The sequence below is a fragment of the Bubalus kerabau genome, chromosome 11 (assembly GCF_029407905.1).
Source record: "Bubalus kerabau isolate K-KA32 ecotype Philippines breed swamp buffalo chromosome 11, PCC_UOA_SB_1v2, whole genome shotgun sequence".
In the NCBI taxonomy this organism is placed as follows: Eukaryota; Metazoa; Chordata; class Mammalia; order Artiodactyla; family Bovidae; genus Bubalus; species Bubalus kerabau.
In genome coordinates this window covers 52,692,514-52,718,732 of record NC_073634.1, presented here as the reverse complement: position 1 = coordinate 52,718,732, position 26,219 = coordinate 52,692,514, and positions in this window count along the sequence as shown.

Below are 26,219 nucleotides of genomic sequence, written 5' to 3'. Positions count from 1 at the left end.
ACCACTTACTAGCTGTGTGATCTTGGTTGAGATAATTAAGCTTAATTAAACTGTGCCAGTTTCCTCACTATTAAATGAAACTAATAATAATATTAAATAATGTGCTCAGTCAGTTCCTGGCACAAAATAATCATTCAATAAATGTAGGTGATCAGTCAGGTGACAGAGAACAATGTGAAGATTCTCCTGGGCACATACTCCAGACCAAGGAAAACATGAGCTTCTGCAAAGGCAGCACATTGATTAACACTTGCAAGAGATTCTAGCAACCATCTGCATTGAAGCTCAGTGACCTAGTAAAAGCCACAAAAACTCAAGAGTCTTTAACTGAAGAGTTTGCAATCAGAGGACAGAGGTATCCCTCTCAGTCAGGTGACCACAGGTCTAAAGAATAAGATTAACCAAGACCCTCCTAAGCACCCTGCCACCTGTCCATTGACTCAGTGTGTTGAGCCCTCCTAAGTGCTGGGCACTGTTCAGGTACTTGAGTTTACAGAGGACAAAGCAGAGTTGTCCCCAGCATACCGAATAGCACAGTCTGCTTACGTTTTGTTTTTTTTTTTTTTTTTTGGTCACACATGGTGTATGTGAGATCTTATTTCCCAGACCAGGGATCGAACCCCTGCCCCCTGCAGTAGAAGCTCAGAATCTTAACCAATGGTCCACCAGGGAGGTCCCCAGTCTGCTTTCTCTTCAGTTGCTTAGGGAAAAATTGGCTGGAATCATTTTCTTCTCTTTGTTTCCTTGTATTTCACATCCATTTATTTATTTTTTCAAGTGCTTACCATGGCACTTCAGGTGCCATGAGGCTGACATAACAAAATACCACAAACTGAGTAGCTTAAAGTAACAGAAACGTATAGTCTCACACTTCTTCCTGAAACCAGGGGTCGCAAAGCCAGTGTCAGCCACCACACTCCCCCTGGAGGTACTCTGGCCCCTTCCTTGCCTCTTCCAGCTCTGGTGGCCCCAGGCATTCCTTGGCTTGTGGCCGCATTGCTCCAGTCTCTGCCTCCGTCTTCACATCGCCTTCACCATTTCATCCGTAAATCCTGCTGACTCTAATTCCACAGCCTGCCCAGGAACTGACCCTTCCTCACCATCTCCACGGCTGCCTGGGCCCAGACCACCACCATCTCCGGCGAGGCCATTGCTGTGGTCTCCCCACCAGCATCCCAATCGCCTCAGGATCAGTCCTCAACTCAGCAGCTGGGCCACCTTGTTAGAACCAGAGGAGATGCAGTCCCTTCGCCCCTCAAATCCCCCCCAAGGCACCCTTCTCTCAGAACGAAGGCAGAGTTCTTGCCATGGCCCCAGGGCCCTGCAGGGTGTGGTTCGCATCACTCTTCTGTGCTCATCCCCTGCTGCTCTCTTTACTCCCTGGCCTCAGACTTGCTAGCCACCTCGATGTCCTCAGGGGACTTTTATCTTCGTAGTTCCTTCTCTTGGAGGGTCTGCCTTCCCTCACTTCCTCCTCTTTGTCTGTGAGACCTTTCCTGATCCTTCAGTTAAAAACAGCGATTCCCGAATCCCAGACTCCCCCAGTCCCTGCCCGGCTTTATTGTTTCCCCAACACTCCTGTCACCATCTGACTGCCCCTCATACGCACAGATATACACCCACACACATATACACATACACATATGCACACATGCACACACCTAAACACACATATATTGGGTTAGTACAAAAGTGATCACAGTTTGGGACCATGAGTTTTAAAATCTTTAGGCTCAAATAATAGGAATCATTAAAATCAACACATTTTTGCCAATGAGAAATAAGTTTGCTTATTCCTATAGTGTAAAAATCTCTGCTTTGGGATTCAACGAAGTCTTGGAAAGCATTTTCTGCCTCCTACTAGTCATGGAAGCATTTTCCCTGCAAAAAGTTTTCCAGATGCTTGAAGAAGTGACAGTCGGTTGGCAAGAGGTCAGGTGAATACGGCAGATGAGGCAAAACTTTGTAGCCCGATTCATTCATCTTTTGAAGCCTTGGTTGTGTCTCATGCAGTCGGGCGTTGCCATGGAGAAGAAGTGGGCCCAGCCTGTTGACCAATACTGACTGCAGGTGTTGCAGTTTTCGGTGCAGCTCATCAATTTGCTGAGCCTACTTCTCAGATATAATGGTTTCACTGGGATTCAGAAAGCTGTCGTAGATCAGACAGGGAGCAGACCACCAAACAGTGACCATGACATTTTTTTGGTGAAAGTTTGGCTTTGGGAAGTGCTTTGAAACTTCTTCTGGCTCCATCCACTAAGCTGGTCATCACCAATTGTAAAAATCCATGTTTCATCGCACGTCACAATCAAGAAATGATACATTGTTGTTGGGTAGAATAAGCAAAGACAACACTTCAAAACAACAATTTTTTAAATTTGCTGTTAGCTCAGGAGGCACCCACTTATCAAGCTTTTTCACCTTTCCAATTTGCTTCAAATGCCAACCAACCACAGAATGGTCAACACTGAGTTCTTCGGCAGCTTCTCCTGTAGTTGTAGGAGGATCAGCTTCAGTAATAGCTCTCAATTGGTCACTGTCAATTTCCGATAGGTGGCCACTGCACTCCTCATCTTCAAGGCTCTCATCTCCTTTGCAAAACTTCTTGAACCACCACGGCACTGTACGTTTGTTAGCAGTTCCTGGGCCAAATGCATTGTTGATGTTGTGAGTTGTCTCCACTGCTTTACGACCCATTTTGAACTCAAATAATAAAATCGTTTGAATTAGACTTTTGTCTAACATGATTTCCCTGGTCTAAAATAAATATTAAAAAACAGCAAGTAATAAGTCATTAGCAAAAAAAAACATAAAGCAAGAAATGCACACTAAAATGATGTATAACATAACCACATTTATTTAAGAATATATTCCAATATCAAACAGAAAAATTCAACAATGCAAGTCTGCAATTACTTTTGTTCCAACCTAATATATACATGAGTTTGGGTAAACTCCGGGAATTGGTGATGGACAGGGAGGCCTGGCGTGCTGCGATTCATGGGGTCGCAGAGAGTCGGACACGACTGAGCAACTGAACTGAACTGAATATATACATACACGTGTGTATATACATACATATACACACAGATACATTCATACACACATAGACACACATGCACACACATAAACATATACCCATATACATACACATGTATATACACACATATATACACATACACACATACTCCTGTGTACATACATAAACATATATACATGCACACACATGAGTCCCAGCTTTCTGTCAATATTATTTGTCACTAAATCCCTGCATGTACAATGATGTTCGGCACATAGTAGTTGCTCCATAAATATTTATGGGATGAAAGGATGACTATTGAGGGCCACATGCTATTAAGAGTGAGTTTTATTATTTTAAAGGTTCACACCAATATTAAATACTCAGTTATTGTGGATAAGAGTTTGGCAGTTTCTCAAAAGATTAAACATAGTTACCATTGTTGTTGTCTAGTCACTCAGTCGTGTCTGATTCTTTTGCAACCCCATGGACTGTACCCCACCAAGCTACTCTGTCCGTGGATTTCCCAGGCAAGAATACTGGAGTGGGTTGCCATTTCCTTCTCCATATGACCCATCAATTCCACTCCTAGGTATATACTCAAGAAAATTAAAAACATTTGTTCACACAAAAACGTATACATGAGTGTTCAGAGCAGCATTACTCATAATAACAAGAAAGTAAAAGCAACCCAAATGTCCTTTAAGTGATGAATGGATAAATAAAACAGGATATAGCTGTGCGGTAGAGTATCATTTGACCATAAAGAAGAATGATGTTCTGACACATGCTACAACTTGGATGGGCCTTGAAAAATTTAAGGTAAATGAAAGACGCTAGACACAAAAGGCCATATATTGTATAATTCCATTTAAATGAAATGACCAGAATAGACAAATCCACAGAGACAGAAAGTGGGTTAGTGGTCACCAGGGGCCAGGGAGACTGGAGAATGGAGAGTGACAGCTAATGAGCGCAGAGTTTCTTTTTGTTTTCTTTTGTTATTAATGTTTGTTTATTTGGCTGCAGTGGGTCTACTTGTGGCATGTGGGCTGTTTGATCTTGTGGAGGCATGCGAAGGCTTGGTTGTAGCGTGTGGCCTCTAGTTTCCTGACCAGGGATCAAACCTGGGCCCTCTGCATTGGGAGCACAGAGACCTAGCCACTGGACCACCAGGGAAGTCCTCAGAGTTTTTGAAGTGAAGAGAGTGTTCAGAATTAGGCAGTGGTGACGGTTGCACAATTCTGTGAATATACTACAGCACTTCAATGTATACTCTAAGATGGTAAATTGTATGTGAACTTCCTCTAAATATATATATGCATATACCTGTGTTAGATATTCTTTTATCCCTATCTTACAGATGATGAAACAGTGCCCAGCAGAAGCTCTGCCCTGGTGCCCCTCAACTATACTCTAACTTGTGTCTTACAGGATCATCCTGCAGTAACTTAGGTCAACAGGAGGTGAGTTGCCTAGAGAGTTGCTGCCTTAAGGCCCTTTCTAACCTGTTATTGTTATTTAGTCCCTAAGTTGTGTCCAACTCTTTGCAACCCCATGGACTGCGGCCCACCAGCTTTCTCAGTGCATGGGATCTTCCAGGCAGAGTACTGGAGTGGGTCACCATTTTCTTCTCCAGGGGATCTTCCTGACCCAGCAATCAAACTCTGCATCTACTCCTGGCAGGCCAGTTCTTTACCCCTGAGCTACCTGGGCCTCTCTACCATTCAGGAGCCTGCTGTGAGGCCATTTCTCATCCACGCCCTGGGTCCCACCTGTCTCCTTGGCTTTCAGAAGGATGCGTCTGCAGCCCCTGAGTCAGTCCATAAAACTGCTTGGCTCAAGTTGAGTCTGGGCTTCTGCACAGCAGGGCAGCCCACTGCCCCTGCCATCTGTCACTCAAACCATCAGCTCGGGGTTGTCCTGTAGGGACACCAGTTGCTGACACCACGCTGATTTTGCTTTTTCTGTCCGTGTGTGTAACGTTTGGTCTAAATCCACATGGGCTCAGTACCTCCTTGCAGCCCAACCCATGGAAGTGTGGCCGGCCAGCCTGGCAGCTGAAGCGGTGATCCTCATTGCCCTGTCAGCTACCATACTGCTGCCTGGGGAATGCTTGACACTGAAAAGCAGGGATGAAACAAATTTCCCCAGGCTCCACCACTGCTGGAGCCGAGAAACTGACCAGGTAGTGTGACTCAAATTAGACAAAGGAAAATTCATCTGGCATGATAGCTAATGAGACATGCATGCATGCTAAGTCACTTGAGTCATATCCAACTCTTTGAGACCCTATGGACTGTAGCCCACTAGGCTCCTCTGTCCATGGGATTCCCCAGGCAAGAGTACTAAAGTGGGTTGCCATGCCCTCCTCCACGGGCTCTTCCCGACCCAGGGATCCAACCTGGATCTCCCACATTGCAGGCAGATTCTTTACCATCTGAGGCACCTGGGCTATTGCCTCTCAAATTGCCCCTAATGTTTCTAGACGCTGGAGGTCATCACCACGAGGAACACTAAGGTCATGACACATCACCTAGGCCTTCTTCATTTGCCAGCCTGACCTTTCAGCTGCCTCTTCCATCCTCGAGATGGACAAGCTTGCCTCATTCCTGTGAAGTTGAGGCAGCAGATCTTGCAAAGTTTCTGATTGTCTATGGTGGAAGGGATCAATTCCGCAGCCGTGGGAGGGATGGAGGTGGTGGCAGGGCTGCAGGGCCATTGTGAGTGGACTCCATGCTGACGAAGAGGCAAGGAGGGCTGGGAAGTGCCCTGTCGGGGAATGAATTCCAGTGCTGGGTGAGGCTGGGATTTCACAACATCTTTCCTCTGAGCCTGACTCTCCTGCTCTATGAGATCCAGGGACAAACAGCTTCCTCACAGAGACCAGCTGTGGCAATGAGCAGGCATCAAGTCTGTAAAGTCACCTGGCAGTTTCACAGCAAGAAGCCTCAACAATGGGTCCAGTGAGGAGAGGTCTGGGGCAAATGCATGCTTCCATGACCCCACCCATGGAGAAGTCTGTCCTTCCAGCTCTAAGAGCAGACAGGCACTGTCTGGTGAGAGATTTTTTTTTTAATATATATATATTTATATTTGGCTGCACTGGATCTTTGTTGCCTGTGTGGGTCTTCTCTAGTTCTGGCGAGCAGGGACTACTCCCCAGTTGTGGTGCACAGGCTTCTCATCGCAGTGACTTCACTTATTGCAGAGCACGGTCCCTAGGGCTCAGCAGTTGTGGTGCATGGGCTTAGTTGCCCATTACATGTGGGATCTTCGGCCAACGATCGAACCCATGTTCCCTGCACTGGCAGACAGATTCTTAACCACTGGACCACCAGGGAAGCCCTGGTGAGAGATTTCTAAACAGTCTCAAAATCAGCTCTGAGCCAAGTTTTGCATCATTTGAGCAACTTTTATCCTTTTACTCAACTCTGTGGTCCAGTCAAGCCAGCAAGAACCAAGCAGAGTGACTTCCCTGATGGTCCAGTGGTAAAGAATCTGTCTGCTAATATAGGGCACGGGTTTGATCCCTGCTCCAGGAAGATCCCACGTGCCAAGGTGCAACTAAGCCCCTGAGCCACAACTACTGAAGTCACACTCCTAGAGCCCCACGCTCCGCAACAAGAGAAGCCACGGCAATGAGAAGCCTGTGCACCACAACAGAGTAGCCCCCACTCGCCACAACTAGAGAACGCCTGCACGCAGCAGCAAAGACCCACACAACCAAAAATAAGTATAAATAAATAAATAAATTTTAAAAAGAACCAAGCAGAACATTTTTCAAGGAGCCTTGAAAAGGGGGTGGCCTCATATTGAATATGGATTCTGCAGAGGTGTCTCCCTATTTAGAGAGAAAAGAACTAAGCTTGCCAGCACCATGGATGCATGCCAAGTTGCTTCAGTCGTGTCTGACTTCTTGCAGCCCTATGAACTGTAGCCCGCCAGGCTCCTCTGTCCATGGGATTCTCCAGGTAAGAATACTGTCATGAGTTGCCCTGCCCTCTTTCAGGGGATCTTCCCCACCCAGGGATGGAGCCTGCGTTTCTTACACCTCCTGCACTGGTAAGTGGATTCTTTACCACTAGTGCCAGCTAATGTTTACTGCGTCCTTAGTTTGTGCTCAGTTGCTTCAGTCGTGTTCAACTCTTTGAAACCCCGTGGACTGTAGCCTGCCAGGCTCCTCTGTCCATGGAATTATCCAGGCAAGAATAATGGAGTGGGTTGCCATTTCCTTCTCCTTTAAACCAGGAATTTAGATGTATAATTTCATCATCTCATTTAATTCACTATCATTACCCCATTTTACAAAGAACCTAACCCTGAGACCCAGAAGGGTTACATAACCTGCCCCAGGTCACACTGGCCAGTGGGATGGGGTATGTTACAGCAGGGTGAGGTTGGATGGAGGTTCTTCAGGCAGAGACAATCTGGAGAGCCAACCTGCATTCAGGATGAAGTTCAGCATGTGGCCACCTGGGGGCAGTGCATAAACACCAAATGGAAAAGCCACCCACTGCCCAACCCTCTTGAAGACCTCCAAGGAGTCCCTTTGCACACTTATTTTACAAATTTCCGGAGCGATAGTGGGAATCTTTCCTCCTATGCAAGGATTCTCTCAACAGTGGGCCAGGAAGGACTACAAAGCAATAGAGAGTAAGTGGCAGCACTTACCACCTGAACCCCGGGGGTTGCAATAATCCCTGGAAGCACCAAGGCTGATGTGGCAGCCAGCAATGGATCAGAGCAGAAGGGAGCTATGGAGATGGTGATAGAAACATTTTGGCATGGCCATGGACAAAACAGTTGGTTAGCCAGCAAGAGCAGTACTCAAACTGAAAAATCCAGGATGACGGTGATGAAGTCACATGCGTGCTCAGTCGTGTGCAAATCTTTGTGACCCCATGGACTGTAGCCCACCAGGCTCCTCTGTCCATGGGATTTCCCAGGCAAGAATACTGGAGTGGGTTGCCAATTCCTCCTCCAGGGGGTGTTCCTGACCCAAGAATCAAACCTTCATCTCCTGCGTCTCCTGCACTGCCTTTGGATTCTTTACCAATGAGCGACCAGAGAATCCCTGATAAAGGCACATCTGCTTGCCTATTTCTACACAGAGCCAGTTTTTGAACCCAGAATCCATTGACTAAAGAAGAGGCTGGAGGGAACCCAGCTGGATTCTTCTAATCCAGCGGTTAGAACTTGGGATTTTCATTGCCGTGGCCTGGGTTCGGTCCCTAGTCAGGGAGCTAAGATCTTGGAAGCACAGCAGCATGGCCGAAAAATAAAAATTAAAATATAAAAGAAGAGACTTGAACTCCAGGCAGATGGCCCTGGTGATGAATGGCAATTGAATATGGTAATGATTCCTTTGGCCTTCTCCCAAATGGGACCTATGGCTATTAACCTGGGTAATTAAGCATTAGGAAACACCTAAAATTTGGAGAAAATTTGCCCACAGATTCCCAGTTGACTTTGATAACTTGAGATCCATGGCCCCTAAAGAACAGGAGCCTGTAGGGCAAGGGAGTAAATGGGAGTCAATGGAGTTCTAGCCAATGTCCACTTTGGAGCAGGTCCACTGAGGTTGGTAGAACCCCACGGGCATTTCCCTTGTCCCTGCTGTGTGTTGGAAATACACTTGGTGAGTTGGCTTAATCCCAAGAGTTCTTTTAATTATAGTGATTTGAATGAGGATATAATGGCCTCTCAATGTAGTTTTAATTTACTTTTCCAAATTAACTAATGACATTCAACATCTTTCACATGCTTATTAGACACTCATGTATCTTCTCTGGTGAAATGTTTATTTTGCCCATCCATATCTTGATTGGTTTGTTTGTCTTCTTACTGGGTTCGGTTTCCGATATATTCTGGAAACAAGTCCCTACCACATATAATTTGTGTAAATAATTTCTTCCAGTCTGTGGTTTATCTGTTCATTCTCTTAATAGTTTCTTTCACAGAGTGAAAGTTTTTATTTTGATGACATTCCATTTTTATTGATTTTAAATCCACATAATATAAAATTAACCACTTTCATTCTTTTCCACAGTAGCTGCACCATTTTACAACTGCGGCAGCAATGCACAGTGTTCTAATTTCTCCACATTCTCACCGAAACTTGTTATTTTCCATTAAAAAAAAAATCCATTCTAATTAATGTGAAGTGGTGTCTCATACTGGGTTTGGTTTACATTTCCCTTATGACTAGTAATACTGAGCATCTTTTCACGTGCTTACTGGCTAACTGTATATCTTATTGGAGAGATGTCAAGGTAAGCCCTTTGCCCATTTTTAAACTTGGTATATGATTATGAATATTTATATGAAATATTTTCTCTTATTCTGTGGATTGTCTTTTCATCCTCTTGATAGTGTCCTTTGATATACAAAAGTTTTTAATGTTGTCTCTCTAATCCATTTGACTTAACTTTAAAATATAAGGCATGAAGTTCATTTTTTTTTGCATATAGATATAGAATTATTCCAGTATCATTTGTTGGAAATATTATCCTTCCTCCTGTAAACCAATGTCAAAAATCAAATCTCCATTTTTCTGTCTATCCTATTTCATTGATCTGTGTATCTAAATGTTCACCAATAGCACATTGTCTGGGTTATTTAGGGCTTCCCTTGTGGCTCAGCTGGTAAAGAATCACCTGCAATGCAGAAGACCTGGCTTCAGTCCCTGGGTTGGGAAGATCCCCTGAAGAAGGGAAAGGCTACCCATTCCAGTATTCTGGCCTAGAGAATTCCATGGACTATATAGTCCATAGGGTTGTAAAGAGTCTGATGTGACTGAGCGACTTTCACTTTTCATTTTCACTGGGTTATTTTAGCTTTTCTTTTTGTCTTCACCACAGAGCATGTGGGATCTTACTTCTCTAACCAGGGATCAAATGCACGCACGCCCCCTGCACTGTAATCACAGAGTCTTAGCCAGGGAAGCACCAGGGAAGTCCCTGTTTTAAGCTTTAAAATGGGTACTGTAATTCTGTCCATTTCATTGTTGTTTTTCAACATTGTGCTAGCTATTTTTTGCCTTTATTTATTAACTTTAGAATATCATGTCTATGTCTATAAAAATTCTTCTGGGATTTTTTGTTGAATTGAGTTTTAATGAATTTGTTGTTGTTGTTCAGTCGCCTAGTTGTGTTCAACGTTTTGCGACCCCCTGGACTGCAGCACGCCAGGTCTCTCTCTCCCTTCAATTCGGTTCAGTTCAGTCGTGTCTGACTCTTTGCAACCCCATGAATTGCAGCATACCAGGCCTCCTTGTCCATCACCAACTCCCAGAGTTCACTCAAACTCATGTTCATCAAGTCGGTGACGCCATCCAGCCATCTCATCCTTTGTCATCCCCCTCTCCTCCTGCCCCCAATTCCTCCCAGCATCAGAGTCTTTTCCAGTGAGTCAACTCTTCACATGAGGTGGCCAAAATATTGGAGTTTCAGCCTCAGCATCAGTCCTTCCAATGAATACCCAGGACTGATCTCCTTTAGGATGGACTGGTTGGATCTCCTTGCAGTCCAAGAGACTCGCAAGAGTCATCTCCAGCACCACAGTTTAAAACCATCAATTCTTCGGCGCTCCGCTTTCTTCACAGTCCAACTCTCACATTCATACCTGACCACTGGAAAAACTATAGCCTTGACTAGACGGACCTTTGTTGGCAAAGTAATGTCTCTGCTTTTGAATATGCTATCTAGGTTGGTCATAACTTTCCTTCCAAGGAGTAAGCATCTTTTAATTTCATGGCCACAATCACCATCTGTGGTGATTTTGGAGCCCAAAATATAAAGTCTGACACTGTTTCCACTGTTTCCCCGTCTATTTCCCATGAAGTGATGGGACCAGATGCCATGATCTTAGTTTTCTGAATGCTGAGCTTTAAGTCAACTTTTTCACTCTCCTCTTTCACTTTCATCAAGAGGCTTTTTAGCTCCTCTTCACCTTCTGCCATGAGGGTGGTGTCATCTGCATATCTGAGGTTATTGATATTTCTCCCGGCAATCTTGATTCCACCTTGTGCTTCTTCCAGCCCAGCCTTTCTCATGATGTACTCTGCATAGAAGGTAAATAAGCAGGGTGACAATATACAGCCTTGACGTACTCCTTTTCCTATTTGGAACCAGTCTGTTGTTCCATGTCCGGTGCTAACTGTTGCTTCCTGACCTGCATATAGGTTTCTCAAGAGGCAGGTCAGGTGGTCTGGTATTCCCATCTCTTTCAGAATTTTCCACAGTTTATTGTGAATCACACAGTCAAAAGCTTTGGCATAATCAATAAAGCAGAAATAGATGTTGTTCTGGAACTCTCTTGCTTTTTCGATGATACAGCAGATGTTGGCAATTTGATCCCTGGTTCCTCTGCCTTTCTAAAACCAGCTTGAACATCTGGAAGTTCATGGTTCAAACCACTAGACCATTCAAGATTGACCTAAATCAAATCCCTTATGATTATACAGTGGAAGTGAGAAATAGATTTAAGGGACTAGATCTGATAGACAGAATGCCTAATGAACTATGGACGGAGGTTCGTGACATTGTAAAGGAGACAGGGATCAAGACCATCCCCATGGAAAAGGAATGTAAAAAAGCAAAATGGCTGTCTGAAGAGGCCTTAGAAATAGCTGTGAAAAGAAGAGAAGTGAAGAGCAAAGCAGAAGAGGAAAGATATAAGCATCTGAATGCAGAGTTCCAAAGAATAGCAAGGAGAGATAAGAAGCCTTTCTCAGTGATCAATGCAAAGAAATAGAGGGAAACAATAGAATGGGAAAGACTAGAGATCGCTTCAAAAAAATTAGAGATACCAAGGGAACATTTCATGCAAAGATGGGCTCGATAAAGGACAGAAATAGTATGGACCTAAGAGAAGCAGAAGATATTAAGAAGAGGTGGCAAGAATACACACAAGAACTGTACAAAAAAGATCTTCATGACCCAGATAACCATGATGGTGTGATCACTCACCTAGAGCCAGACATCCTGGAATGTGAAGTCAAGTGGGCCTTAAAAAGCATCACTACAAACAAAGCTAGTGGAGGTGATGGAATTCCAGTTGAGCTATTTCAAATCCTGAAGGATGATGCTGTGAAAGTGCTGCACTCAATATGCCAGCACATATGGAAAACTCAGCAGTGGCCACAGGACTGGAAAAGGTCAGTTTTCATTCCAATCCCAAAGAAAGGCAATGCCAAAGAATGCTCAAACTACCGCACAATTGCACTCATTCACACGCTAGTAAAGGAATGCTCTCTCCCTTACCATTTCCCAAAGTTTGCCCAAAATCATGTCCATTGTATTGGTGATGCCATCCAGCCACCTTATCCTCTGACACCCTCTTCTTCTGCCTTCAATCTTTCCCAGCATCAGGGACTTTTCCTATGAGTCAGCTGTTTGAATCAGGTGACCAAAATACTGAAGCTTCAGCTTCAGCATCAGCATCAGTCCTTCCAACAAGTGTTCAGGGTTGATTTCAAGATTGACTGGTTTGATCTCCTTGCTGTCCAAGGGACTCTGAGGAGTCTTCTCCAGCATCACAGTTAGAAGGCATCAGTTCTTAGGCACTGTGCCTTTTTTATGGTCCATACGTGACCCTACATGATCACTGGGAAGACCATAGCCTTGACTATGTGGACCTTTGTCAACAGAGTAATGAATGTCTCTGCTTTTCAACACACTGTCTAGGTTTGTCATAACTTTCCTGCCAAGAAGCAATCATCTTCTGATTTCAGGCTGCAGTCACCATCCACAGTAATTCTAGAGGCCAAGAAGAGGAAATCTGTCACTACTTCCACCTTTTCCCCTTCTATGTGCCATAAAGTATGGGACCAGATGCCATGATATTAATTTTTTTAATGTTTAGTTTTAAGCTGGCTCTTTCACTCTGCTCCTTCACCCTCATCAAGAGGCTCTTTAGTTCCTCTTCACTTTCTGCCATTAGAGTGGCATCATCTGCATATCTGAGATTGTTGATGTTTCTCTCACCTATCTTGATTCCAGCTTGCAACTCATCCAGCCTGGCATTTCTCATGATGTACTCAGTGTATAGATTAAACAAACAGCAGACAGCCCTGTCATACTCCTTTCTCAATCTTGAACCAATCAGTTGTTCCATGCTGCTGCTGCTGCTGCTGCTAAGTCGCTTCAATCGTGTCCGACTCTGTGCGACCCCATAGATGGCAGCCAGCCAGGCTCCCCGTCCCTGGGATTCTCCAGGCAAGAACACTGGAGTGGGTTGCCATTTCCTTCTCCAATGCATGAACCTCCAATACTTTGGCCACTTGATATGAAGAGCTAACTCTCTGGAAAAGACCCTGATGCTGGGAAAGATTGAGGGCAAGAGGAGAAGGGGGCAACAGAGGACGAGATGGTTGGATGGCATCACTGACTCGATGGACATGAGTTTGAGCAAACTCCAGGAGATAGTGAAGGACAGGGAAGCCTGGTGTGCGTCATTTCATGGGTTTGCAAAGAGTCAAACATGACTTAACAACTGAACAATGAATGTGTGGGATCTTAACTTCCCGACCAGGAAATGAACCTGCGTCCCCTAGAACCTGCATTGAAAGGTGGATTCTTGATCACAGGACCACCAGTGAAGTCCAGCTGAGGTTTCGTTATGTAGGCATGATTAACTGAGTCGCTGGCTATCATGATTAGCTCAGTCTCCAGCCTCTTCTTCTTCCCCAGAGACTGGGAGGATAGGGCTGAAAGGTCCCAATCCTCTAATCATGCCTCTGTCTTCCTGTGACCAACAGCCACCATGAAGCCATCTAGGGGCTGCCAAGAGTTGCCTTGAAAGAACAAAAGGTTGCTGTCTCTTCTACCAGGAAATTCCCTGGAATCTGGGAACTCTGTGTCAGGAACCAAAGACCAAATACATATATCTTATTGGTTACACAGCAACCCTGACTTCCACCTTGCAGGCACCCCCTGGCTCTCTCATGGGCTTGTTCTAGGGAAAGCCAGATGCAATGCTGTGAGCTGCCCTGTGGAGAGGTCTCCATGGCGAAGAATTACAGTAGCCTCTAGCCACAGCCAACGGAGGCCTGAGACCTGCAGGACGACAGCCTGGAAACTGCTTGAGAGAGTTTGAAGCAGCTGGTTCAACCATAGCCAAGTAGTGAATGAATCCTCACGTTCATCTCCATCTCAACAGCGGCACGGCGGGGCTGAGAGAGGATAATGACAGAGTCGGGCCCTCAAGAGGGAACCATGGGCTTCACTGTAAGGAGGAGTGGTCTCCACAAGCAAGGCAGGGGGACTGGGAGTTGGTTGGGACTTGGGCCTCAACCATGCCCCATAGTGAGGGCATACTATCAGCATACTGGTTGAGCCAAAGACCTGGCGTGATGCTGTGGAGGACCAGGAGGTTGCAGTCAAGCTTTGGGGTCAGGACAGCCCCACAGTGGCCCCAGAGGGACAGGGAGGGGAATTCAGTGACCCTGGGAAGTCAGATGGAGAAGGATGGCCTGTCCACAGGCCCTGAAGGTCTGCAGCACAGTGCTCATGGGCGAAGGATAAAGGTGGTGAAAGCTGCACAGGACCTGCGGGGCCTGAGTGCTGGGCCGTATCCTGAGCCAATAGCTTGGAGTCATAACCAAAACTAGCACCAGTTCTGACACCTGGGCCTGGGGAGATGGGGCCCCAAGTGGGTTGGGAGAGACAGAAGCAGAGCCTGAGATGGGAGCCATTGGACCCCATGACTCACCTGTTTTCACTGACAGCTGAGCTGAATTTCAAATTTTTATTTAATAAATATTTATTTAGAATATACTGTGGGGATTTCCCTGGTGGGCCAGTGGCTAAGACTCCTTGTTCCCAATTCAGGGGGCCCCAGTTCAATCCCTGGCCAGGGAACTAGATCCCACATGCCACAACTAAGAGTTCACATGCTTCAACTAAAGAGCCCCCACTCCACATCAAGACAGAAGATCCTGTGTGCCGCAACTAAGACCCTACACAGCCAAATAAAAATATTGTTTAAAAAATCCCTTTATAAGATGTAGTATATATCAGTCAGAACTTTATACCCATTAGCTCATTTAATCTTCACCACAATCCTCTGCTGAAGGAATGGTTATTGGTTCTGCTTCACAGGTGAGAATTCTAAAGCACAGAAAGGTGAAGTATTTTGCTCAAATTCACCCAGGTGAGGAATTCAAATACTACAGCCTCCACAGTCCTTGATGTTGATCACCTGGAGAGAAAATAATGACCTTCCAAACTAGAAGTATCTCTTGTTCTGCCAGAGGTTGCAAGTAACAAAAGAGCCATAAAAATATTAGAACAATGCAGAGTATAAATTAGAAAAGGAAAATCAGCCCAAGTTTGGACATGGTTATGTGGGCATGAAGTCTACAGCTAGTTTTAAACACTCTGTATCATAAGCAGGTCTTTGGAAATGAAATTAGCCAATCAGAAACATGATAGCCCAGCTCAGGATGTGATGAGACTGGGAAATCAGGGAAGGAAAGCACTTGGATGGGGAGGAAGAAGGGTTGGGAGTGGTCCAGAGTAGCTTGTGGGGTCCCTAGAATGCAAAGCAGTGAGGGACATGTGCCAGGGGGCCTGAGGAGACCCCCGGTCCCAGGGATGGGAAGCTTTGGTACTTAGGAATATTCCAGGCCAGCTGCTGGGCAAGAGTAGAGCTGCCCTTGGCAGTGGATTTGAGCTGGCAGGATGCAGACAGCATCTAGCCCAGGAGAACTCTTCTCCATGCTCCCAGACTGCTGATGGGTCTAGGGTTGGCAAGAGAGGGCAAACTCTATTGGATTCCCTCATCCAATTCTCTTAATGAGCCCCATAGGAACTCCAGCTGTCAAACATGCTGGCTCCCAGCCCAACCTTTATCTTATGGAAGAGTCTGATGAGCAGGGATGCTGGGCATAGCTGCAGCAGGTCTGGCCAGGAGGGGTTGACTAAAGATCTTGCCGAGAGGATGAACATCCTAGAACAGTTAGGGCCCCTGAACAATCAAACTATTTTCTTTCCTTTGAATTTCCAAGAAGGCCTTGGAACATACCTGGTTGCCTAGTGGTTAAAACTCTGTGCTTCCAATGCAAGAGGCATTGGGTTTGATCCTTGGTTGAGGAACTAAGATCCCATGCCCCATATGGTGAGGCCAAAAAATTTAAAGAAAAAATGTTTTTTTAATGTCCAAGAAAGCATAGACTGCTTTCCTCTTCAGTATTCCTGCTGAGTGTCAGGTTTCTAGGGGAGAGAGTAAAGCTTGGGGGCCTAATTCAGATCAGGTGCTGCTCTTACAGAATGAGCAAAGAGAATCTGGGAAGAGGAGTGAAGCCATCAGCAGAGAGGCTGGAGGAGACACGGAGCATAGTTTTGTTGAGTTAGGAACCTAAGCCTACAGAAACCTAAGCAGGCCTTAGCTGAGTTCTGTGGATCAGGGTCCATCACAGACTCCAGTCAGAATGTGTCAGGTTATGGTCTCCTCTGAAGGCTTGTCTACAAAAAGAGTCTGTTCCAAGCTAACTCACGTGGCTATTGATAGGATTCAGTTCCTCAGGGTTGGTTGGACTGAGTTCATCTCTGGCCTTTGACTGGCAGTCGCCCCCAGTGCCATGTCAGGTGTGTCTCTCCTTAGATCAATCCAAGCAAGATGGAAGTCACATTCTGTTTTAGACTAAGCTGGGAAGAGACATCCCACTGCATTTGCCCACTTCTTTGTTAGAATCAGGGCTTTTCTAGTGGCTCAGAGAATAAAGAATCTTCCTGCAAATCAGGAGTCTTGGGTTTGATCCCTAGGTTGGGAAGATCCCCTGGAGAAGGGAATGGCAACCCACTCTAGTATTCTTGCCTGTACAATTCCATGGACAGAGGACCCCGGCGGGCTACAGTCTATGGGGTTACAAAGAGTCAGACATGACTGAGCAACTAACACTTATTAGAATCAAGGGACTGTGTCTAGCCCATATTCCATGGGAAGTTATTACCCAAAGACATAAATGCAGGAGGGGCATCATTGGGAGCCATTTTGGAAGCTGCCTACCAAGCAAGCAGTCTTAAAATTCTCTTCTGAGGATTTGTAAACACCACATTTGCCAACTCCTCCCCCTTGCAGCCTTCAGAGATGTTGGTGGACCTCAGCTGTCTTCTATTCTCATGCCACACCTTCTTCCTGACTGAACTCAACAATCTCATTACCACTGCAGACTCTGGGGTTCGCGCCATTAGAAGTACTCAGAGGTACCAAGGTGGCTTGATGACAAGACACAATTTGTAAAATAAATAAATAAATAAATAAAAGAATAATAGAGTGAATAGTCATGTATTCATCACCTAGTTTAAGAAATGAAACAATATTAATCCAGGGCTTCCCTGATGACTTAGTGGTAAAGAATCCACTGCCAATGCAGGGTTCGTTTCCTGGTCCAGTAGGATCCCACATGCCATGGATCAACTAAGCCTGTGTGTGTGTGTTAGTTGCTCAGATGGGTCTGACTCATTGTGACCCCATGGACAATAGCCCACCAGGCTCCTCTGTCCATGGAATTCTCCAGGCAAGAACACTGGAGCGGGTTGCCATTCCCTTCTCCAGGGGATCTTCCCATGCAGGGATCGGACCTGGGTTTCCTACATTGCAGGCAGATTCTTTACCAGGGAAGCCCAACTAATCCCATTTGCCACAACTACTGAGCCAGTGCTCCAGAGCTCAGGAACTGCAACTGCTGAACCCTGCTAGCCCTAGAGCCTGTGCTTTGCAATGAGAGAAATCACCGCAGTGAGAAGCCTGTGTACTGCAGTGAAGAGCAGCCTCCTGTCCCCACCTCGCTCACTCTCCACAACTAGAGAGAAAGCCCACACAGCAACCAAGACCCAGCACAGCCAAAAATAAGTAAATAAATAAAATTATTTTTTTTAAATGTTAATTCAGTTGAAGCTCCTGGGTCCACCTCCCCCATTTATATCCTTATCCTTCTTTCTATTGTATTGATTTATTTGCTGTGCCAGATCTTAGCTGAGGCATGCAAGATCTTCAATTTTCATTATAGCATGCAGGATCTTTTCTTTTAGTTGTGGCATGTGGGATCTAGTTTCCTGACCAGGGATCAAACCCAAGCCCCCTGTATTGGGAGCTCCAACTCTGAGCCACTGGACCACCAGGGAAGTCCCTTCAACCTACCTCTTAGAAACAGCTGCTGTTCTCAGTTTGGTGTTGTATTAGAATTATGTGTTTCTTCATACTCCTACTTATTTATGCATTCCTAAGAGAGTTCCAGAAAAACATATATTTCTGCTTTATTGACTATGCCAAAGCCTTTGACTGTGTGGATCACAATAAACTGTAGAAAACTCTGAAAGAGATGGGAATACCAGACCACCTGACCTGCCTCTTGAGAAACCTATATGCAGGTCAGGAAGCAACAGTTAGAACTGGACATGGAACAACAGACTGGTTCCAAATAGGAAAAGGAGTACGTCAAGGCTGTATATTGTCACCCTGCTTATTTACCTTCTATGCAGAGTACATCATGAGAAAGGCTGGGCTGCAAGAAGCACAAGGTGGAATCAAGATTGCCGGGAGAAATATCAAGAACCTCAGATATGCAGATGACACCATCCTTATGGCAGAAAGTGAAGGGGAACTAAAAAGCTTCTTGATGAAAGTGAAAGAGGAGAGTGAAAAAGTTGACTTAAAGCTCAACATTCAGAAAACTAGGATCATGGCATCTGGTCCCATCACTTCATGGGAAATAGATGGGGAAACAGTAGAAAGTGTCAGACTTTATATTTTGGGGCTCCAAAATCACTGCAGATGGTGATTGCAGCCATGAAATTAAAAGATGCTTACACCTTGAAAGGAAAGTTATGACCAACCTAGATAGCATATTCAAAAGCAGAGACATTACTTTGCCAACAAAGGTCTGTCTAGTCAAGGCTATGGTTTTTCCAGTGGTCATGTATGGATGTGAGAGTTGGAGTGTGAAGAAAGCTGAGCGCTGAAGAATTGATGCTTTTGAACTGTGGTGTTGGAGAAGACGCTTGAGAGTCCCTTGGACTGCAAGGAGATCCAACAAGTCCATTCTGAAGGAGATCAGTCCTGGGTGTTCTTTGGAAGGAATGATGCTAAAGGCTGAAACTCCAGTACTTTGGCCACCTCATGCGAAGAGTTGGCTCATTGGAAAAGACTCTGATGCTGGGAGGGATTGGGGGCAGGAGGAGAAGGGGACAACAGAGGATGAGATGGCTGGATGGCATCACTGACTCGATGGATGTAAGTCTGAGTGAACTCCGGGAGTTGGTGATGGACAGGGAGGCCTGGCATGCTGCGATTCATGGGGTTGCAAAGAGTCAGACACGACTGAGCGACTGAATTGACTGACTGAAGTCATAATTGCTGTTGTTCTGCATGCTTTAGTCTTTATGCAAATGTAATCATATTTATGTATTTTTCTGCAAGTCACTTTTTTTGCTCACATTATATTTGTGAGATTTATCCATATTAATACATGCAGCTCTAGTTTGTTCATTTCCATTGCTTCCTAGTATTCCATTGTATACATATACCATAATGTATGCTTTTAAATGAACATTGTTTCCAATGAGTTCTCTTATAAACAAAGCATGGTGGATGTTCTTATACTTGTCTATTAGGACATGTGTGGAAGAGTTTCTCTAGAGTATATATACCAAGAGTAGAATGTGAGATGTGTGCAGCTGAATTTTTCTAGATAACAACTAGCTCTCTGAAGTGGCTCTCCCAATTTATGCTCCAACACTAATGCGTAAGGGTTTAACTTGCTCATGTCCTCAACACATGAAATATCAGGTATTGAAGTGTTTGCCACTCTGATAGGTGTGAAATTGGAATCTAATTCTGCTGCCAGCACTGTCGTGGACTAGAAATTCTTAGATGACCTCAAACAAATACAAAAATCATTGTTTGTACTGTTTTTCTGGGTTTTCAAGAAGCAGAGAGAAATCTTCAAGGGGAAAATTTCTGAAAAGCAGAGTTGCCTGGACAGTAAATGCTGACAGCCCTGCAGTCGGGAGATCAGACAATCAACAAAAGGGCTGGGTAGGGAGCCGGCTCTGAAACTCTGATGGGAGGGTACAAGGGGCGCTGAAGGGGACCCAGGAGACTGGTTGTCTGACCCCCCAGCACAAAGATATGCAATTCTACTTGGAGGAAATCTTCCCTAGTGTAAACCCTTGGGATTTCCCCCTATCAAGATAAGTCAAATATGAGCTCACAATCTCTTATCACTACAGAAACACAAAAATGAGAGAGCAACAGGAGACTGTCAATTACATGGCAGTTTTTGAAGCAAATTAAGTAGAATGTTTGGAAATTTAAAATATAATTGGGGAAGGGATATATTAGGAGTTTGGGATTAACACATATACTACTATGTATAAAATAGATAACCAACAAGGACCTGCTATAGAGCACAGGGAACTCAATACTCTGTGATAACCTACATGGGAAAACAATCTGAAAAAGAATAGATACATGTATATGTGTAACTAAATCACTTTGCTGTACACCTGAAACTAACAACACTGTAAATCAACTACACTCCAACATAAAATTTAAAATTTTTGAAGTATAATGGTTGAAATAAAAACTCAATAGGTAGACCAATATCCCCCATGAATGCAAATGTAAAATCCTTAACAAATATTAGCAAATAGAATTCAGCAATATATAAAAAGAATGATGTCCCATGACCAAGTGGAGTTCTGGGAATGCAAGGCCGGTTCAAGATTTAAAAAATCAATCAATGTGATCTACCATGTTAACAGACTAAAGAAGAAATATCACATGATCAGATCAATTGATGCAGAAAAAACATGTAAAAAATTCAACACCCATTCGCAATTTTTAAAAAAAAATACACTCAGAAGAATAAAGGGATGAATCTCCAGAGAATTATGCTGAGTAGAAAAAATTGATTCAAAAAGAATATACACTGTATGATTCCATTTATATAACATTCTTTAATTTCTTCTTAAAGAAATTAAAGAAGGAGGATTCAATCCCTTGGTCTGGAATATCCTCTGAAGGAGGGCATGGCAACCCACTCCAGTATTCATGCCTGGAACAACCCCATGGACAGAGGAGCCTGGCAGACTGTAGTCCATAGGGTCACAGAGTTGGATACCACTGAAGCAACTGAGCATGCATGCAGGCATGTATGTTATTATGTAGCTTCAGTTAACCACCATGGAGGCACTTGTAATGATCCTCAAACTTTGTGTCCATCACAATCCCTCAAGAGTTTCTAAAAACTGCATTCACTCCCTCCCACACTCAGCTGTGCTGATACAGTGCGTCTGGGGCAGGGCTCAGAAATGCAGACTAACCTGAGTGACTCCCCTTGGAAGGGGTCCTGCTACTGGGTGTCTTGGAAATGAAGTCAGATTACAATTCTGGCTCCATCTCAGACCTGCAATCCACTTCACCCTAGTGGGCCTCAGTTTCCTGGTCTTCAGAGCAGAGATAACAATGTCTGCCTGCCTTCCTCATCCTGTGTTATGCAGACCAATAGAGATGATAGCTCAGAAAATCTAGGTAAACAACCAGGCACCCTCAAGACATAAGGAAGGACAGTGATGAGTCAAGCTGTATAACCAGTGGTGGTGTGTGTTCAAGTCCTATCACAGGCTGTGTGATACTGCATGGCAGAGCATCTCAGATAATAAGATGTACGGTTTGGACTGAGTGGTTCTCAACCTTGTCTGACCAACAGACTCACCTGCCAATGACAGGGGCCACCTCCGGAATTCTGATCTAATAGGTCTGGAATGAGGCCAGAGCATCCATGTGTTTTAAGACACTTGCTGCCTGATTCTCATGCGAAGCCTAGGCTGGACCACAGGCTAGGTGATCTGAACAGCCTCTGTCAATTCTAAAACTGATCCAGGGTAGTCTGAAGTTTGCCAAGCCAGAGAAGCAGATTGTGGTACTGGATGGTCTGGGGCTCCACTGGAGTCCTGAGCTTCTCCACCCCTGCTCAACTCCAGTATGACCCTCTTCCCCACCAGCCAACCCCTCAATTTGCCATGGTGAGAGCAGCTTAGGGTCTAAGGGGTCACAGTTGTGCACTGGGCAGGTGGCCCCAAGACACTATCCCATGCAGTTTCTGGGGAGAGGGGCAGGCAGCTGTGGGGGCACGGGGTGAGGATGTCAGGTGTCTGGGGGGTGGATAGTTTGTGATGCTGAATTGTTTGCCAATCTTGGGGAATGAGGGCTTCCAGCTGGGGGCTGCTTCATTTTTACAAACTGTTTTAGAGTCTTTTCATTTCATTAAAGTAGCACTTGAAGAAAAAAATAATAATAAAGTAGCACTTGATCATTATCGTAAAAAAAAAAAAAAACTTCAAAAATATATAACAAGGTAGGAAAAAAAGGAAAACTCAAAATCACATGTAGTGCTATCATCTGGCAATAAACTCGGTTAACATTTTGGAATATTTCCAAATGTCCGTTCATGTCATGACCCTGACAGTGATGTGTTTGCATTACAGTAGGAGAAAGCTGGGCCTCGTGTGGATTATCTCATGAGATTGGAATAGGACACAGGGGTCAGTACTCCTGTGACTGTGTTCTCACAGATACAGAAATGGCTAAGACACCTGCCTAGGAGCGCCAACACTTTACTGCTCACTCCTCCCATTCACTAAAGCAGATGCAGTGCACAATAAAGGTATCCTTCAAGAGAAAGCTCTGTGTCCTTCTTTCCCTTCATATCTCCTGACATTTCCCCCCAAATCATTGAAATGCTTCTTTTGTTTACCAATAACCAAAGAAAAGTAGGGGAGGGTGGGATGAACTGGGGGATTGGGATAGACATATATGCATTACCATGTGTAAAATGGCTTTCCTGGTGGCTCAGACAGTAAAGAATCTGCCTGCAATGCAGGAGACCTGGGGTCAATCCCTGGGTCAGGAAGACCCCCTGGAGGAGAGCAACCCACCCCAGTATTCTTGCCTGGAGAATTCCATGGACAGAGGAGCCTGGCGGGGCTATAGTCCATGGGGTCACAAGGAGCTGGACATGACTGAGCAACCACTAAATAGATAGCTAGTGGGAAGATGCTATAAAGCACAGGGAGTTCAGCTCAGTGATCTGTGATGAACAAAAGGGATAGGAGGAAAAAAAAAAAATAAAAAAAAGGGATAGGAGGGAGGGCCGAGAGAGAGGGGATATATGTATACATATAGTGATTCCCTCTGTTGTGCAGCAGAAACTAGCACAGCATTATAAAGCAATTATATTAGAGGAAAAAAAAAAAGATTAGATGTACAAGCAAAAAAAAGCAAATCAAAGGAAAACGGTTTTCACATAGAACACTGATAACTTTTTGATGTATCACACACATGCATAAGTTCAAATGCCTTGATTCAGTAATCTCATTTCTAGGAACCTATCCTAGGGAAATGGAGATGCAGTGGAAGGTTTTGTTACTTTCAATGCAGCATTATTTAGAGCTGTGAAAAAGGCTGTGGGGACTTCCCTGGTGATCCAGTGGTTAAGAATCTGGCCTGCAATGCAGGAGACTTGGGTTTGATCCCTGGTCAGGGAACTAAGCTCCCACATGCTGCAGAGCAACTAAGCCCAAGTGCCACAATGAAAGATCCCACGTGCCCACAACTAAGACCCGACACAGCCAAATAAATAACATTTTTTTAAAAAGGCTACGGAAAATTATTTGAATGTATACTATGCAGACTTTTCTTTCAGAAAATTATGCTACCACTAAAAGTCATATTAGAAAGTATATTCACTGGCACATGAAATTATTTCCAGGATATATAAAGCAAAAAAAAGGGGGGCGGATATGATCCCAATTTGTTAAGTTTGCAAAATGCATGTGTTGCTGCTGCTGCTAAATCGCTTTAGTCGTGTCCAACTCTGTGCGACCCCATAGATGGCAGCCCACCAGGCTCCCCCGTCCCTGGGATTCTCCAGGCAAGAACACTGGAGTGATTAGTTGTTAATTCGTGTCTGACTCTTTGAGACCCCCTGGACTGTAGCCTGCCAGACTCCTTTGTCCATGGGCTTCCCCAGGCAAGAATACAAGAGTAGGTTGTCATTTCCTCCTCCAGGGGATCTTCCCAGTCCAGGGATGCAACCCATGTCTCCTGCAACTCCTGCATTGGTAGGCAGATTCTTTTAACACTGAAGCTCTGTTTGCAAAATGAATCCATATGAATTAAGCAAAAGTTCAGTCTTCTTGTTACCCCACTCCCCCCAAATTAAAAGGGTAGGGGGGGTGGTGCAGAGTCTCTCCAAATGTGTAGGGTATGTTTAAGATGAACTGAATTCAGATATAAGATCATGGCATACTCACAATTCCCTTTGTGGGTATGAGAAACTGACAGTCTGAGCAGAGATAGACAGCTAGACAAGTTGGAGGGGAGACCTGTATGAGAGCCAGAAGGGACCTGCCCAGGTAAAATCCTGAGTCAGGGCAAAAAAACTGGTTTCGGACATGTGCCCCAAAGCCACTGTGCCAAGGACAGAGTCTCCATATTGTAGATGCCAATTTGCAAGCAAGTTGCTTCTCCCATAGATAGCCATGAGGTTCGGCTCCCCAGAGAGTAGCAGAAGGCTGTGTTTATGTAATGATGGCTAACGACACCTGAGGAATGCCAGACAGGCCAGGGTTTGCAAACATGAATAGGAACAGCCCAGAAGAATGGTTCACTGTTGTTATTAGCTATATCTCTGAGTGGTGGGATTAGCCAATAATTTTATATTTTGGCTATTTCTGTATTTTCTACATTTTTTAACCTGAAATAGTATTACTTAAAAAATTCTTAAGGAAAATTTCAAATATACCAAAAGCAAAGAAACTACTAACATGAATTTTCTTGTGTCTATCACTCAGCTTCTACTATATTCAACATTCTGCCAAACATTTCATCTGTTCACACCCCAACTTTGTTTTTTCTAGAGGAAATTTATTTTATTTTATTTTTTGGCCGTGCTGCACGGCTTGAGCAATCTTAGTTCCCCAACCAGGGATTGAACCGGGACCACGGGAAAGAAAGTGCTGTGTCTTAACCACTGGACAACCAGGGAATTTTCTTTCTGGAGTATTTTAAAGCAAATTCCATTGTCCTATCTTAGGCCAGTGGAAGCCCCAAAAGATTGTCTCCTGTGCCCTTTTAAAATGGCTCCATTAGTCTTTGACAGTTTCTATGCTTTCTGACAGAAGATGTCCCCACTTATGGTAGACTTAGAAATGGCCATAAATTCCTTTCATTTCTGTATACATGCCCTTTTGCTTATTTATTTATTTTTGACTGCCCTGAGTCTTCATTGCTGCATGTGGGCTTTCTCAGTGCAGTAGGGGACAATAGACTTAAAAACAAAAAAGCAACATTTTTGTGATGAGAAATATTTATGAATGAGTTTTACATGGACTGGTAATTTGAGGTGTTCTGTTCCTTTGCACACTGTCTGCACTGAACTGACACATTCAGCAATGGCTCTTAGTCCATTTGGGCTACTATAATCAACTATCAGGGATTTCCCTGGTGGCTCAGTGGTAAAGCACCTATCTGCCAATGCAGGAGATGTGGGTTCGATCCCTGGGTCGGGATGATCCCCTGGAGAAGGAAATAGCAACCCACTGCAGTCTTCTTGCCTGGAGAATCCCATGGACAGAGGAGCCTGGCAAGCCCCAGTCCATGGGGTCTCAAAGTTGGACACAACTTAGTGACTAAACAATAATAACGATTGACTATCATAGACCAAGTGGCTTACAAACAGCAGATATTTACTTCTTACAGTTCTGAAGGTCAGGAGTTTCGAGATCAAGGCACTAGCATATTCAGTGAGACCTGCTTCCTGGTTCATAGAGCCGTCTTTTCAAGGAAGTGAAGGGCAGGGGAAGGATCTCTTTTATAAAAGCAGTAATCATTCATGAGGGCCCTGCCTTTGTGACCTAATCACCTCCTAAAGGCCTCATGGTCAAACGCCATCACATTGGTCATTAAGATTTAATGCATGAATTGTTAGGGAACACATTTAGTCTAGCTGACTTCAAAATTTAAAGACACCTACAAACATGTCGATGATGCTGCGAAAGTCCTGCACACAATATACCAGCAAATTTGGAAAACTCAGCAGTGGCCACAGGGCTTGAAAAGGTCAGTTTTCATTCCAATCCCAAAGAAAGGCAATGCCAAAGAATGCTCAAACTACCGCATAATTGCACTC